At 48.7% G+C, this 12,514-nt stretch overlaps 1 protein-coding gene across 4 annotated transcripts in view; it reads right to left on the bottom strand.

The window, feature by feature from the left end:
- The window catches only part of ANKRD11 (ankyrin repeat domain 11), a 134,819-nt gene that overhangs the window by 77,122 nt on the left and 45,183 nt on the right, over nucleotides 1-12,514 (bottom strand). The window lies entirely within an intron of this gene.

Raw genomic sequence — 12,514 nt, 5'->3', positions numbered from 1 at the left:
CTCGAGCAGGAACAGCAACCAGCTGCTTTCCCATCCCAGTTCCTTTAACTCCAAGGCACCACTGCAATTAACACATCGACTTTAAATACTCAAACTCTGCACAGAATCACTTAAGTTGGGAAAGACCTCTAAGACCATCGAGTTCAACCTGTGCCCGATCCCCACCTTGTCACCCAGCCCAGAGCACTCAAGTGCCACGTCCAGTCCCACCTCCAGGGATGGGGACTCCACCACCTCCTTTCAAGCTGGACAACTCAGAGCAAGTGCCAAAGTCCCACCAGCAGGTTCTGTCCCCACCATCACATCCTGGTGTGGGCAGAGCAGGCAGGACCCCCACCCACGCCATAGGCACTATGCGCACCCTGGCTCACAGCCAGACCTCCCTCATGAGCAACAACATCTCCCAAAGCTGATCCTGGAACTGGGTAATACCAATTTATAAATTAAGAGGCAGGAGGAGGGGAGATAAAAAACAAAATACCATGAGCTATTGAGATAAGATTTTAATTCCTTGGTTTGTTACCACCCAGACTCATACCCTACCATGGCAGAATGAACATGGGGAGGGGTCGTGGGGTGCCCATAGCCATGGGCAGGGCTGAGAGCCTGGCACTGCCTGGGGTAAAGTGCCAACAAGAAGCAAAAACATTGCGGATTCCTGGGCTGGGTTAGTCATTGGCAGCCAACTCCACCACCGGCATGGCCAACACTCCCTGGGTAGGGACCATGTTAACGCAGGGGAAGGGGAAAGGCCGGGGCAACTGTAAGGTATGCACCTCAAACAGGCACAACCAACAGACTTGAGCAGAAATAAACAGAATAATTCTGGGAGAAGGGCCCATGAGCACCCCAGGAACCCAATAACCACGAACAGGCTGCCAAGAGCCGGGAGCTGCCCCCACGCTCCCACTGCCGGCACCGACTGCTGCAGGCTCAACATTGAGCTAAAATAAATTAAACCTCAGCAAAACCTCACGCAAAGGGTACAATTATGCTTTTTCATTACAGACAGGTAAATTTTCAAGCTGACTGACCAGACAAAGAAAGCATAAAGCAGCTGAGGCTGAATTATGCCACCCCGACTACGAGCTGTGAATTCTGTTGTTCAGAATTCAGGATTTGCAGGCTATGCAGCAGGTTTGGGAGCTGCTAATCAATGACTGAAATGAAAGATGATGCCTTCCATGATGCACAGAGAAAGCAGAGACTCTCTGCACATCACACTCCTCACCATACAGGTTGATTTCCTTACCATCACTATATTCTCAATAATTTAAGGCAATACTAAACACAGCATAATTTTAAGCAAAGAGCTTTTCCTTTTATGGAATAAAAGCTTTTTTAAAAGAAAATATACCTGCAAACTCTGCAGCTGACACAGCCTCCTTCCTCTAAAGAACATGGGAAATGAGGGGGCCTAGAAGCTCCCCAGGCAGAACTGCTCAGCCTAGGCTTGGCTACTTTGGCCTCGTTTGGCTAAGGGGCAGTGATAAATTCAAGCAAAAATCACATTTTATAAAGTGCTTCAAACAAAAATATCTCTGAGTCTACCATGAAATGGCTCTGGAGATCAGATATTTGCCAAATTTTCCCAAAAATAGTCCTAAAATCCCAAAAAACACCTGTCAACATGCCACCGGTTCTCATTCCAACTCATCCTCAGGAGTTCAGGGCCGAAGGCCCAGGGACAACCCAATGTTAGCCTAATGACCAGCTTGGACTTTGCTCATGCAACTGCAGTATTTGACCTAAATTCTTTAAAAAAAGGTGAGAAAGGAGCCCTGTCCCTCCTCCAACACGCACTGGTCTGGTGACCAACATGCTGAGAGGCCTGGAAGCCCCCTGTACTGAACAGATTTCAGGTCCCCGGCCTCCCCAGCATCCAGAAATGCCAACAACACCGTACAGGACACATAGTACCCAGTTTTGTGCCTTGAAAAGCTCAAAAGGATGAAATTCAGAACCTGTGGGTGTCCAGGGCACATTCTTTACTCCTTCCTATTCCTCCTTTAGCGTGGCTGCGCCTCTGACTACTCCTGACTTACACATTCACTGGACACTCTCATTTCTCCTCTACTCAGTGAACACTTTAAACAGGTTTTTATGCTAAAAATACAGTGATGGCACTAGAACAGGCAGACTGGAGAAACAACAGGCGAATGTTCCCAAATTCAAGCACATGGACCACCCATATATGTTAAAAACATGGATTTTTCATCAGAGCTGTAACTCCACAAGGTATGTCACCAATTGCTTTGAATTCCCCAAAAAGAAAACTATGAGCCTCCCACGAGTTGTTCAAAAACAAATCTGTTGATAACTTGGAAATATTTTCTAGTTACTACAACAAAAATCCTTCTACTTTGAACAGCAGCAAGGGAAGCTTTCAGCAACAGCAGGGAGCTTCAATGCCAGGATTTCAGGTGTGCTAGTAGCCCCTTCCAAAGCTTGTAATGGCCCAAAACACAAGGATCTCTGCTCAGTTACCCAGCATGGTTCTGTTCCCCTCCTCCTGCAAACCTCCTCAGCCTGAGATCTGGGAACAGGGTGGGTTTGTGTCACCCTCAGCCTTCCAGGTTTCAACAGAGCAGCAACACTAATGTGGAGCTGGAAAAACTCACCCACCTACTAAACTGGTTCACAGCTCCTGAAACTCAACATCTTATCAGCACCAGCTCCACAGAGTGATGCAGAAAGAGCTGAGGCTGTTGAAGGAAAAGCACCAACGTAAAGCACCAAAGTGTTGGATGGTGCCGGATCAGCGACCGGCTGGGCACAGCTCCCGCCTTCCTCGCCAGCAGAATGGATGGCTTGGAGGTGCTTTGCTCAGGAGGCCTGGGAACAGCTCAAGGAGGAGATCACTACATCCTAAAGCTCCATTTGAGATGTTTCTCGTGAGAAGGATTAGGAATTACAGACTGCAAATGGAAGGAACATCTGCTGGGGAGCAGGAGCCATCCGGGCTTACCTGCGGCACAGGAAAGGAAATCCTCTGTGGACCTTCCATGGTGAGCAGAGCAAGCCCCATCAGTGAGGGAGAGCTGATCACTGACTGGCATCAAAGCAGAAAACACCCACGGCAGTTTTTTTGGGTAAATTATTCTTCCAGGCATGTGTGAGACCTCTGATCAGCTGGCAAAGGCAGTTAGTCAGGGTTTGGGGCAGGGATCAGAGGACAGGAGCAGAGCTCAGCCCACAGGGCCATACTCAGCTGAGCCTGAGCATGGAACAGTTTTGCAACACCCTTCGGAGCCCAAATAATTTAATTTTTTAGACAAGTATGTAAAACGTTCACTGTTCACTATCAGTCATGCAGGTGAGCAATTGCAAACAGACCACTGAATTTTCAAGGCAATTTTGCAAGGCTGCTTTGGTCTCTTTCCCTGTCTACAAAGAGAGCATTCCTGCCTGCACTTGGTATCTCCCTGTTTTCCAGAGCTTAAACGCTGAAAAAAGCAAGACTAAAAAAAGAAATCACGACACTGAACCAGCCGACTTCATACAAACTGTTTCTAAACACCTACTCAGCCAAACCTGCGCAAGAGGGGAGCAAAACACGATCTGCACACTCAGCTGGGTGTTCACCTTTTCCCTGAACACCCAAAAAGCTCTGAACAACCCCTTGGGCTACAGGAGATGGTGTTGGCTTCGCGCATGGATTGATTCCCACTTTATTAGGATGGGCCAACCGAGCAGGAGCGATTCTGGGATCAGAGCCGGGTTTGCAGGGAGCCCCCAGCACAACGGCCTTTCCCAAAGCCCGGGCCCAGGGCAGGAGGGAGCGGCCGGAGCCGCAGCCGTCACACGCCATGTGTCCTCCAGCAGACCCTGTCTGGAGGGAGGGAGGAGGGAGGGCTGGAGCTGCTCGCTCAGGGAAGCCAGATGCGAGGCCTGGCACTGACGCCAGCAGCCGAGCTATTTTTACTAACCAATGGATGCGGTGCCGGAGCAGGAGCAGGAGCTGGAGCTGCTTCTCCTCTCCCAGCTCAGCTCACCATGCTCAGCCAGGCTGGAGTGATCCAGTGAGCCCAGGAGCCCAGCACCCACTGCTGCTGGCCCAGGAGGGAATTCAGGCACCATTCACACAGCACAAGGCTTTTCTGCTCACACCACCTCCAAAAGTGAATTCCCCACCAGAATCCACAGAAAAATCCATTAAATCACTTAGCACAGAGAAGCCGGAATCTTCTGATCCGAATCATTCCCTACTAGCCATGGTGACATCCACTTGCACCCCAAGCCCTTCCCAAGGTCAGCTCCCTCCTCTGACAAACCAACAGCACGCACCAAATCCCCTTTGGAAAAAATGGCAAAACAATCAAAGTTTAACTCAAGGATATTCACATTATTCCATGCACTTTGCTGGTTTTGACCAGGCTTTCAAAGGCTTTGCCGTTTCTGGAAGTTGAATGCCAGGAATACCTGCTGGAATTATCAGAGCAACACCAGCCTTCCTAGTGTTCTCTCCATTTTCTCAGGCTTCCTTCCTGGCTTCCTTCCAGTATTCCCATCTCTAACAGAAGATCCTGTTTTCCTTCATCGTCTGGGTTGTCTCCTCCTCTTCCTTCTCATTGCCACCCACTCGTTTTTTCATCTTTCCCAATATTGTGTTTGCTACATCCTCTCTCCCTGTGCCGTGCAGCAAACCACTCTTCAGAGCCGGGGATGAGATATGCTGCACATCCTCGTGTCCAGGATAATACCCGGGTCTGGAGCTGTTTTCCCTCACCCACACCCTGACTGAGCACGTGGTTTCTCCCTCAAGCACCTCCATGTCTGGGGAACTCCCTGGCAGAGCCCAGCAGCCACCCCACAGATCCACCACTGCCCCAGACCCGGGAAACGGAGTTTGCTGAGAGAAGCAACACAAGCAGTGAGCTGAGCCTTTCCCTTTCCTCCTTCCCCTCCTCCAGCATGGATCTAGGAAGTCACACACACACACACACAACAGAAAGCTCCTGCCAGCCTCCTCCACACTGGTCCCACTCCAAGACCTTCAAGATCATCAAATCCAACCTCTGACTGAATCCCACCACGCCCACTAAACCGTATTTCAAAGTGCCATGTCTGATTTTTTTGAGAACTCTTCCAGGGATTGAAGTGTGTTAAGGGGAAAAGAAGCCTTAAAGTAAACACAACGAGAAGTAACACTTCACTAACTCCCTTAACCCTCACTGGTCCAGCTTCCAAGGGTCACCAGTGGCCTGGAGCAGGATCAGGGTGTTGGTTTGCCATGAAACCATGGAATGGTTTGGGTTGGAAGGAACCTTAAAGCTCATCTTGTTTCACCTTCCTGCCATGGGCAGGGACACCTGCCACCATACCAGACTGCTCCAAGCCCCATCCAACCTGGCCTTGGACACTTCCCTCTGCAAATCCACTGCAGAAACTCCTTCCCTACAACCTTGCAGCCCCTCTTGTCTCCTCCCCAATCCCTCCCTTCATTGCTCATCCTTTGCTCCACTGGCAACTCTCTCTGCACTTCCCCGGATGCAGGAGCCAGCTGGGAAGCCATTGTCCCCTCACTCACCTTCTGCCACCAGTACAGCCAGGCCACAGCATGGAAATGGAGCATCCCAGCAGGATGCTCCCACACCACATTCCAGGGGTTGCCAGCAGTGAACGCAACCGGCTGCTGTGCTGATGCTGCAGTTGCCACTAATGAAATATTATAATGCAGCCCTTAAAGTGACACCAAGCCAAGCACAACCAGGGTTCACTCCCACGGCCAGGAAAGAACATGGAAATGCTCCTCTTTCCCCATGGAGCAGCCAACCAAACTCTGCTTCTGCCTTTACCGAGGACAAGTCAGAAACATCAAGATCTCCCAAGTCATGAAAAGTTTTAAATTTTACTGAAATTGTAACTATTGGGAAACAGCTTGCGCTTTCTAAAGGTATGGATACTTCAGGTGAGCCTGGGCTTTACCTTGTCTATTACCTCCACTGAACTTTAATCCCACATTTATTTAAAATTCTGGCTTGTATCTCTGTTTAACCATCAGAACAAGAAAACTGTTGTCATATTGTTGTCTTCTTTAAGATGCATGGAAACACATGGAAAAAACACAGGATTCTCCTACAGTAAAACTTAAAGATCAACCTAAAGACAAGATAAAGACCAGTCACGTGTAAGGTTTTGTGACATCCCCAGGCAGAAGAGAAGAACCCTATGCAGAAAGTTTCCCCAGAAAAGAAACCTGGAACAAGAACAGGTTATTCCTGCAAATGTGACCAGGAAGCTCCTCAGCTCTAGCAGGGACCTCAGTGCACCCTCCATCTGGGATCAACTCAAGGCCATCCAAGCCCACAGCCGATCCCTCCAGCAGGACCTTTGGAGCCCTGGAAAAGCTCCTTTCCTCCCCCGTGTTCTCTTCACCCCCATTTGCCCCCTTTTATATTTAACCCAGATAATGAAAATGTGAGTGACAAGCGGGTGCTGCCGCTGCTGGAGCGGGATTGCCGCTCCCGCCTGTGTGAAACGCCGCTCTGGAAGCAATTTGTCTTCCCGTCTCATTTCACATGGGAAGCCCATCCGCCAGAGGGGCCGTGCCCCCGCCCAGCCCCTCCCTCCGGGAGCCCGGCACACAAGGGGACATTGTCCCCCCTGAATGACAAACAGTTTTGTGAGGCTGAGGCTGGAAAGCGCATCCGACAGGTGCAGGGAAGCTTGGAAAATTGGTGCATCCACGGCGCCGCGATTTGGGGACAAGTTAATTCCTGGGGAGAATATACACGGAATGCCAACAATAGGCTGGGAGGAAGCGAGCGGGTGGGGGCGGCGGGGGGTGCTCCATGCTCAGCTCCTCTTTCCCAGTTCTCCCACCACACGCACGGGTTCTGTCTCCATTGCTTCTCAAGGAAAATTTGGGTTTACAGAGCTGCAATCCTGGCTCAGCTGAGGAACAGCAACACACAGGCACGACTTCCAAACCTGAAGTTCATCTCAAGGAAGCAACTTCCCTACCCAACTACGATAAAGTACAGAAGGTATTTGTAGGGAGGGGGAGAAATCCCTTTACCCCAAAGGCAGAGCAGCCTCGCGCTGGCAGTGCCTTCACAACACAACGTTGGCTCTTTTCACGGTGCCCAGTAACAGGATGAGGAGAGAACCACAAGAAGTTCCACCTCAACATGAGCAAGAACTTCTTTCCATGGAGGTGTCAGAGCACTGGAACAGCTGCCCAGGGAGGGTGTGGAGTCTCCCTCTCTGGAGACATTCCAAACCCACCTGGACATGTTCCTGTGCCACCTCCTCCAGGTGACCCTGTCTTGGGCTGGATGATCTCCAGAGGTCCCTTCCAAACCCAACTATTCCATGATTTCTGTCATGGCATCTCCAGGAGCTCCAGCTTCATTTGATCCATTTTCCCTATACAAGGGATTTTTAATTATCAAAGACAAAGCTGAGGTAACTGCCACGACGTGTCCCTGCAGGAATCATCCCAGCCTGTTCCAGACAGGTGACCCCACCACGGCACACCAAAACCCTCGTGAGCGCTGCTGCCGTCACATCACCGACTTATTCAACTACCTTAAGCTTTATAGTCATGTTTTTAAATATGCACCAAGTAGCTCATTCAACAGAAAGCGCAGGGCCAAGACTCTGAAAACCACAGCTGGTGTTTAATAACTGCACCACCTTTAAAGACCCCTTTTAATCAACTTTTAACTCCTCATCACACCCAAGGTTTCACCCAAAAGCACCACCACATCAAACTATTTCAGCCACCTCAGCAACCCGCCACACTTGCACACCAGAGCAGGGAACTCGTTCAGCTGGAAACAAACACAGGCAGATGAAAAAGTTCCTTTTTTTTTTTTTTTACAAAATAAAAATAAAATTTGCTATTTCTACTCCAGTTCTGACAGGCCCATGAGCAGCTGTTCCGGCACAACTGATGGGGAGCATTTAAGCCTGGACTGTAGTAGAAAGAGCTCACATGGAATATCATTTTTAATGGATTTAGAGAAAACTAAGACTAATAATAGAAATTACAACATGAAGAAAAGGTTTTAATTCCCTCCACCATGATAAACATATTTTTATATTCAACATTTAAGCAGGAATCAGATTTAAAAAATGGACTGAAACAGGGTGTTTTTCATGAAAGCCATATGGGAACGGTGCTGGCCGATCCCTGCAGCTGCCCCACCGGACTTGCTGCTGCCCAGGACCAGGAACGTGTCGGAGCAGCTGCTCTGACTCAGGCAGCAGAGACACGCTGAGCTCCGGCCGCGCTGCCAGCAGGAGGGAGATCCAACTGGGAAGGGCCGTGATCCACCCAGGCTGTTCATCAGCCCTCGGCACCGCACGCAAGCCTACGGTAGGTACGACTGAGTCGGCTGCTCTTGAATTAAAATCACTGCAAAGCTGTTCTGCCTTGGGGAAAGAAAAAAAAAAAGTACCACTACTGCCAGATGTAAAAAATTCCTCCAGTCTGGTTTCCCAGAGGGAACAGGAAGGGAGGCTGTGACCACCTCGCCCCATGTGCGTCTGGGGCGCTCCTGCTTCGCTCCAAGCGTTACCTCTCTGGGTCTCCCCAGCCCGGTTGGGGCAGCCGAGCTGCCCCAAACCCTCAGGTGAAATGGTATCACATCTGCATGAGGAGAAGTCCCTCACAGGACACCCGGGAGCAGGAGGGGTCTGTGCCATGCCCGGTGCAGCCAATGTGCTCCGGTGTGGCGCTGGCAGCCAGCCCTGCTCATGTGCCTTTCTTGGAGCCTCTTTCAACTCCTCCTCAGGGGAGTCTGCTGGGACTGAGCCTTCCAGCCAGGAGAGCTCGAGAGAGCAAAGGCAGTCCCTCCCCCCCAGCACTTCCCAGAGACCAGCCCTGAGTCTGGGGGTTCAGGTAGTGACCACTCCCATGTACCTGAAAGGTACCAGTGTGAGAAAGGTGCTCCAGACACAACCACACCTCCCACTTCACCTGCAAATGAAGGTTTGACTCAAACCCATCCACATGACACCACGAGGAGGATCCCCCTGTGTCAAACACAGACCTGCCCTTGGCTCTCAAAAGCTGTAGATGCATCACTACGCTCCCCAAGGAACTTTTCCACAACACATGATGACACTCCCTAAGCAGCTTTTCTAAAATCCATAACTGTATTCCCCAAGTAGTTTTTTGACAACACCTCTGCAACGTCTGGTGGCCAGTTTGGATTTCTACACGATTTTCACAGCTATAATGATCCATCATTTACAGACAACTCCATAGAAAGTTGTCATTAAATGTTGTTTCCTTTCGAGCTGTCGGTTCCTTGTCCCTCCAGCACTCGCAGCCTGAGGAACCAAGCGGTTTGGGGAAGTTTCTTTAATAGGATCATTGAATGGGTTTGAGTTGGAAGGGACCTCAAAGATCATCTCATTCCATCCCCTGCCATGGGCAGGGACACCTTCCACTATCCCAGGTTGCTCCGAGCCCCACTGTGGTGGGTTCACCTTGGCTGAAAGCCAGGTGCCCACCCAGATGCTCTCTCTCCCCTTCCCAGCTGGACAGGAGAGAGAGTAAGGTGGGAAAAGAAAACAACACAAATCGTGGGTTGCAATAAGGCAGTTTATATTTATGCAAAAAAGAAAGCAAAAGCAGCGTGCGTGCACACAAAGCAGAAGCCAGCAGTTAATCTCTACTTCCCATAAGCAGCGATGGTCGGCCACTTCTCTGAGAAGCAGGGCTCCAGCACAGTTGTCAGCAGGCAGCCATCAGAGACAATGAGCACCTCTGGTCCTGCTCCTTGCCTCAGCTTTTATATCTGGGTTGACGTCATATGGTATGGAATATCCCCTTGGTCAGTGTGGGTCAGCTGGCCTACTTGTGTCCCCTCCCAGGATCTCGCCCTCGATTGAAGAAGGAATGTTACAGTGCTGTGCTCAGCAGTAGCCAAAACATGGGTGTGTTATTAGCACTCCTCTAGCTACCAATGCAGAGCTCGGCACTGTGAGGGCTACTATGGGGAAATAAATTCTGGCTCAGCCAGACCCACCACACCCATCCAACCTGGCCTGGAACACTTCCAGGGATGGGGCAGCCACAGCTTCTCTGGGCAACCTGTGCCAGGACCTCACCACCCTCACAGGGAAAAATTTCTCCCCAGTATCCAACTCCTAAGTTTGCACCTGTTACTGAACACTGAGGCAATCTGGGGCTACAGCAGCACAAAGATGACTCCCACCAAGCAGAGTTAGTGATGAGTGACCAGTGTTTGGGAGTGGGAGATGCATCACATCAAGGCAAGAAAACAGAGAAGGTCTTAAAAATAAATAGAAGTCAAAGCTCATATTCACAAATTTTCCCCATCCCTCCTCTCAGCAGCTGGAATTTACCCCCCACAGCTTTCTGGGGGCTGCATAAAGCACAGAGCTCGAATCCACCGCCCGGGTTTTAGAGTCCTTCAGCCCTCCCTGTGAAGACACAGAGGCCACCTCTCAGAATAAAAGCACTTGCTCTTAAACTACAAGCACATAACACTCTCCCATCCATAAGAAAATGCACAGCAGCTTTTTCCTGGCATTACTCCCAAAGATCAGACAGGTCAGGAAGAACCATCAGCAAAATTCACTCTTTTTCTCAGAGGAAGAGTCTGTTGCGACCCGAGTTCTGCCCAGCTCTGACACCACCCTCCTTGCTGGGTGTGAGCAGAGTATTCTTGGGCTAAAACACACGCTTTCATGTGCAAAATTTAACCACATTTACACCTTAAATACCATCCTTAGAAGCATCCAGACCAACCAGCTCCTTAGCAATCCCTCCCCAGGAGGTGGGACACCTGAACTGGTTGGGCTGGTTACTATAAACAGTCTGCTGGGTTCTAGTTTTCATTAAAGATTAAGTCAGGTTCTGCCGAGGCTTAGGAAAAATACTGGAAGTCACCAGCCCTAATGATTCCTCAGGCTGTCAGTAGGAACCAAGGATTTTTCCTAGCATGGGACTAATGAACACAGAAATTCCCTGTGTGACAACTCCCATGGGACGCAGTGACAGAGACATTTTGCACAGGGAACACACCTCCAGCTGCTTTCCCAAAGATGCTCCAACAGCCACAGCAGGATATGTGGGCAGGAGCTTTGCAAAGTGCCAATGGTACTTGCAAAGGCAGCTCCTTGGGAGAATTCAACACAGAGGTGGATGCAGGGCCAGCCTGGGGAGTTATCCAAAGTATCAGATCCTGTATCAATAAATGTCAGGACAGCAACAGGTTTGGAGGGAGCAGAGAAAGGCTGGAATTTATACAATCATGGAATGGTTTGGATTGGAAGGGACATTAAAGCTCATCCAGTTCCAACCCTGACAGGGGCAAGGACACCTTCCACTAGACTAGGCTGCTCCATGCCCCATCTAACCTGGCCTCGAGTTCTGGATTTGGAGCAGAGCTCAAGGCATGCTGGCCTCCTTACGGAAGGGACAACTCCCACACATCCACCTTCCAGAGTTTTCCCGCACCTCAGTTCCATCCTCTCCCACAGGACTTTGTTCTGAGATGGGCAGAAGGAAAAACTTCCTTGTTTTTCTACTCCCAGGAGGTTTCCCAGTGACACGCAGTTCCTGGGGAGGCTCAGACTCAAGATTATTTTGTGCAAAACCAGTTGACATTTGGAAAAGTTTAAATATCAAAATTTCCTCCTCTGTAAAAACTGAAAATAATACATAGTGAACACATGACATATCACTGGCATTTCACAGCTTGACTCAATCTCCAGTTCTCTTCAAAACCCTCTGTAATTTAAAAACACGCATCAAGACTCAAAGAATTTGGGAAGTGCCCATTGCTTCCACATTGGAGTTGTATTAATACATTCTGTGCAATATATTAATACATTCTGACTTTATATCTGAGATCTAAAGCCTATCCTCCTTTGCAAATAATGCTGAGCTTAAATATGCTTTTAAAAACATTTTAAGTAACTTATATTAAATATACTATTAATAGATATCAATTATGCTACTTTTCCTTTCTGTACAAAAACACAACTGTGTTTAATTCATTAACCTCAGCATCAAACACTGAGGTTCTTTGACCAGATTAGGAGTTAAAGACACTACAGCAACACGGCCTCTGTGCTGCCCAGTTTAAATCTCCCAATAATTTAGTTCTTTAATTCTGGTTTAGCATGTATTCCATAGTAACTATTAAAAAATAAAACCACCACAAGAGTTGCTTACACCAGTAAAGTTAAACATTTGCTTTTGAAAGGAACATCCTTAAATATAATCTCTGATTCATACAGTTCCAAATTTATTTTATTTTGTTTATTGTGTTATTTGCTGCTGTATCACTTTCTTAATATGCATCTGCTAAGGAAGAAACATTCTGCTTCTAATTACCAAAGTCTTTTCATTAAAAAAAAAAAAGATGATTTTTCAAGTTAAATATTTAATTTATTTGAAAAGAAATGTTTCTAGAGGTGCCTCAAGTAAAGAATTGTTTAACATGTGTTTTACAGCCTTTCCAAACTCTCTTTATGGTCCTGGAGCATGGCCACATTTGTGGAAAAAATGTAATGTTTCAGCTTC

Source organism: Neopelma chrysocephalum, unplaced genomic scaffold (genome assembly GCF_003984885.1).
Source record: "Neopelma chrysocephalum unplaced genomic scaffold, ASM398488v2 Primary Assembly neopelma1_68, whole genome shotgun sequence".
NCBI lineage: Eukaryota > Metazoa > Chordata > Aves > Passeriformes > Pipridae > Neopelma > Neopelma chrysocephalum.
This window is presented reverse-complemented; position numbering and strand designations above follow the sequence as displayed.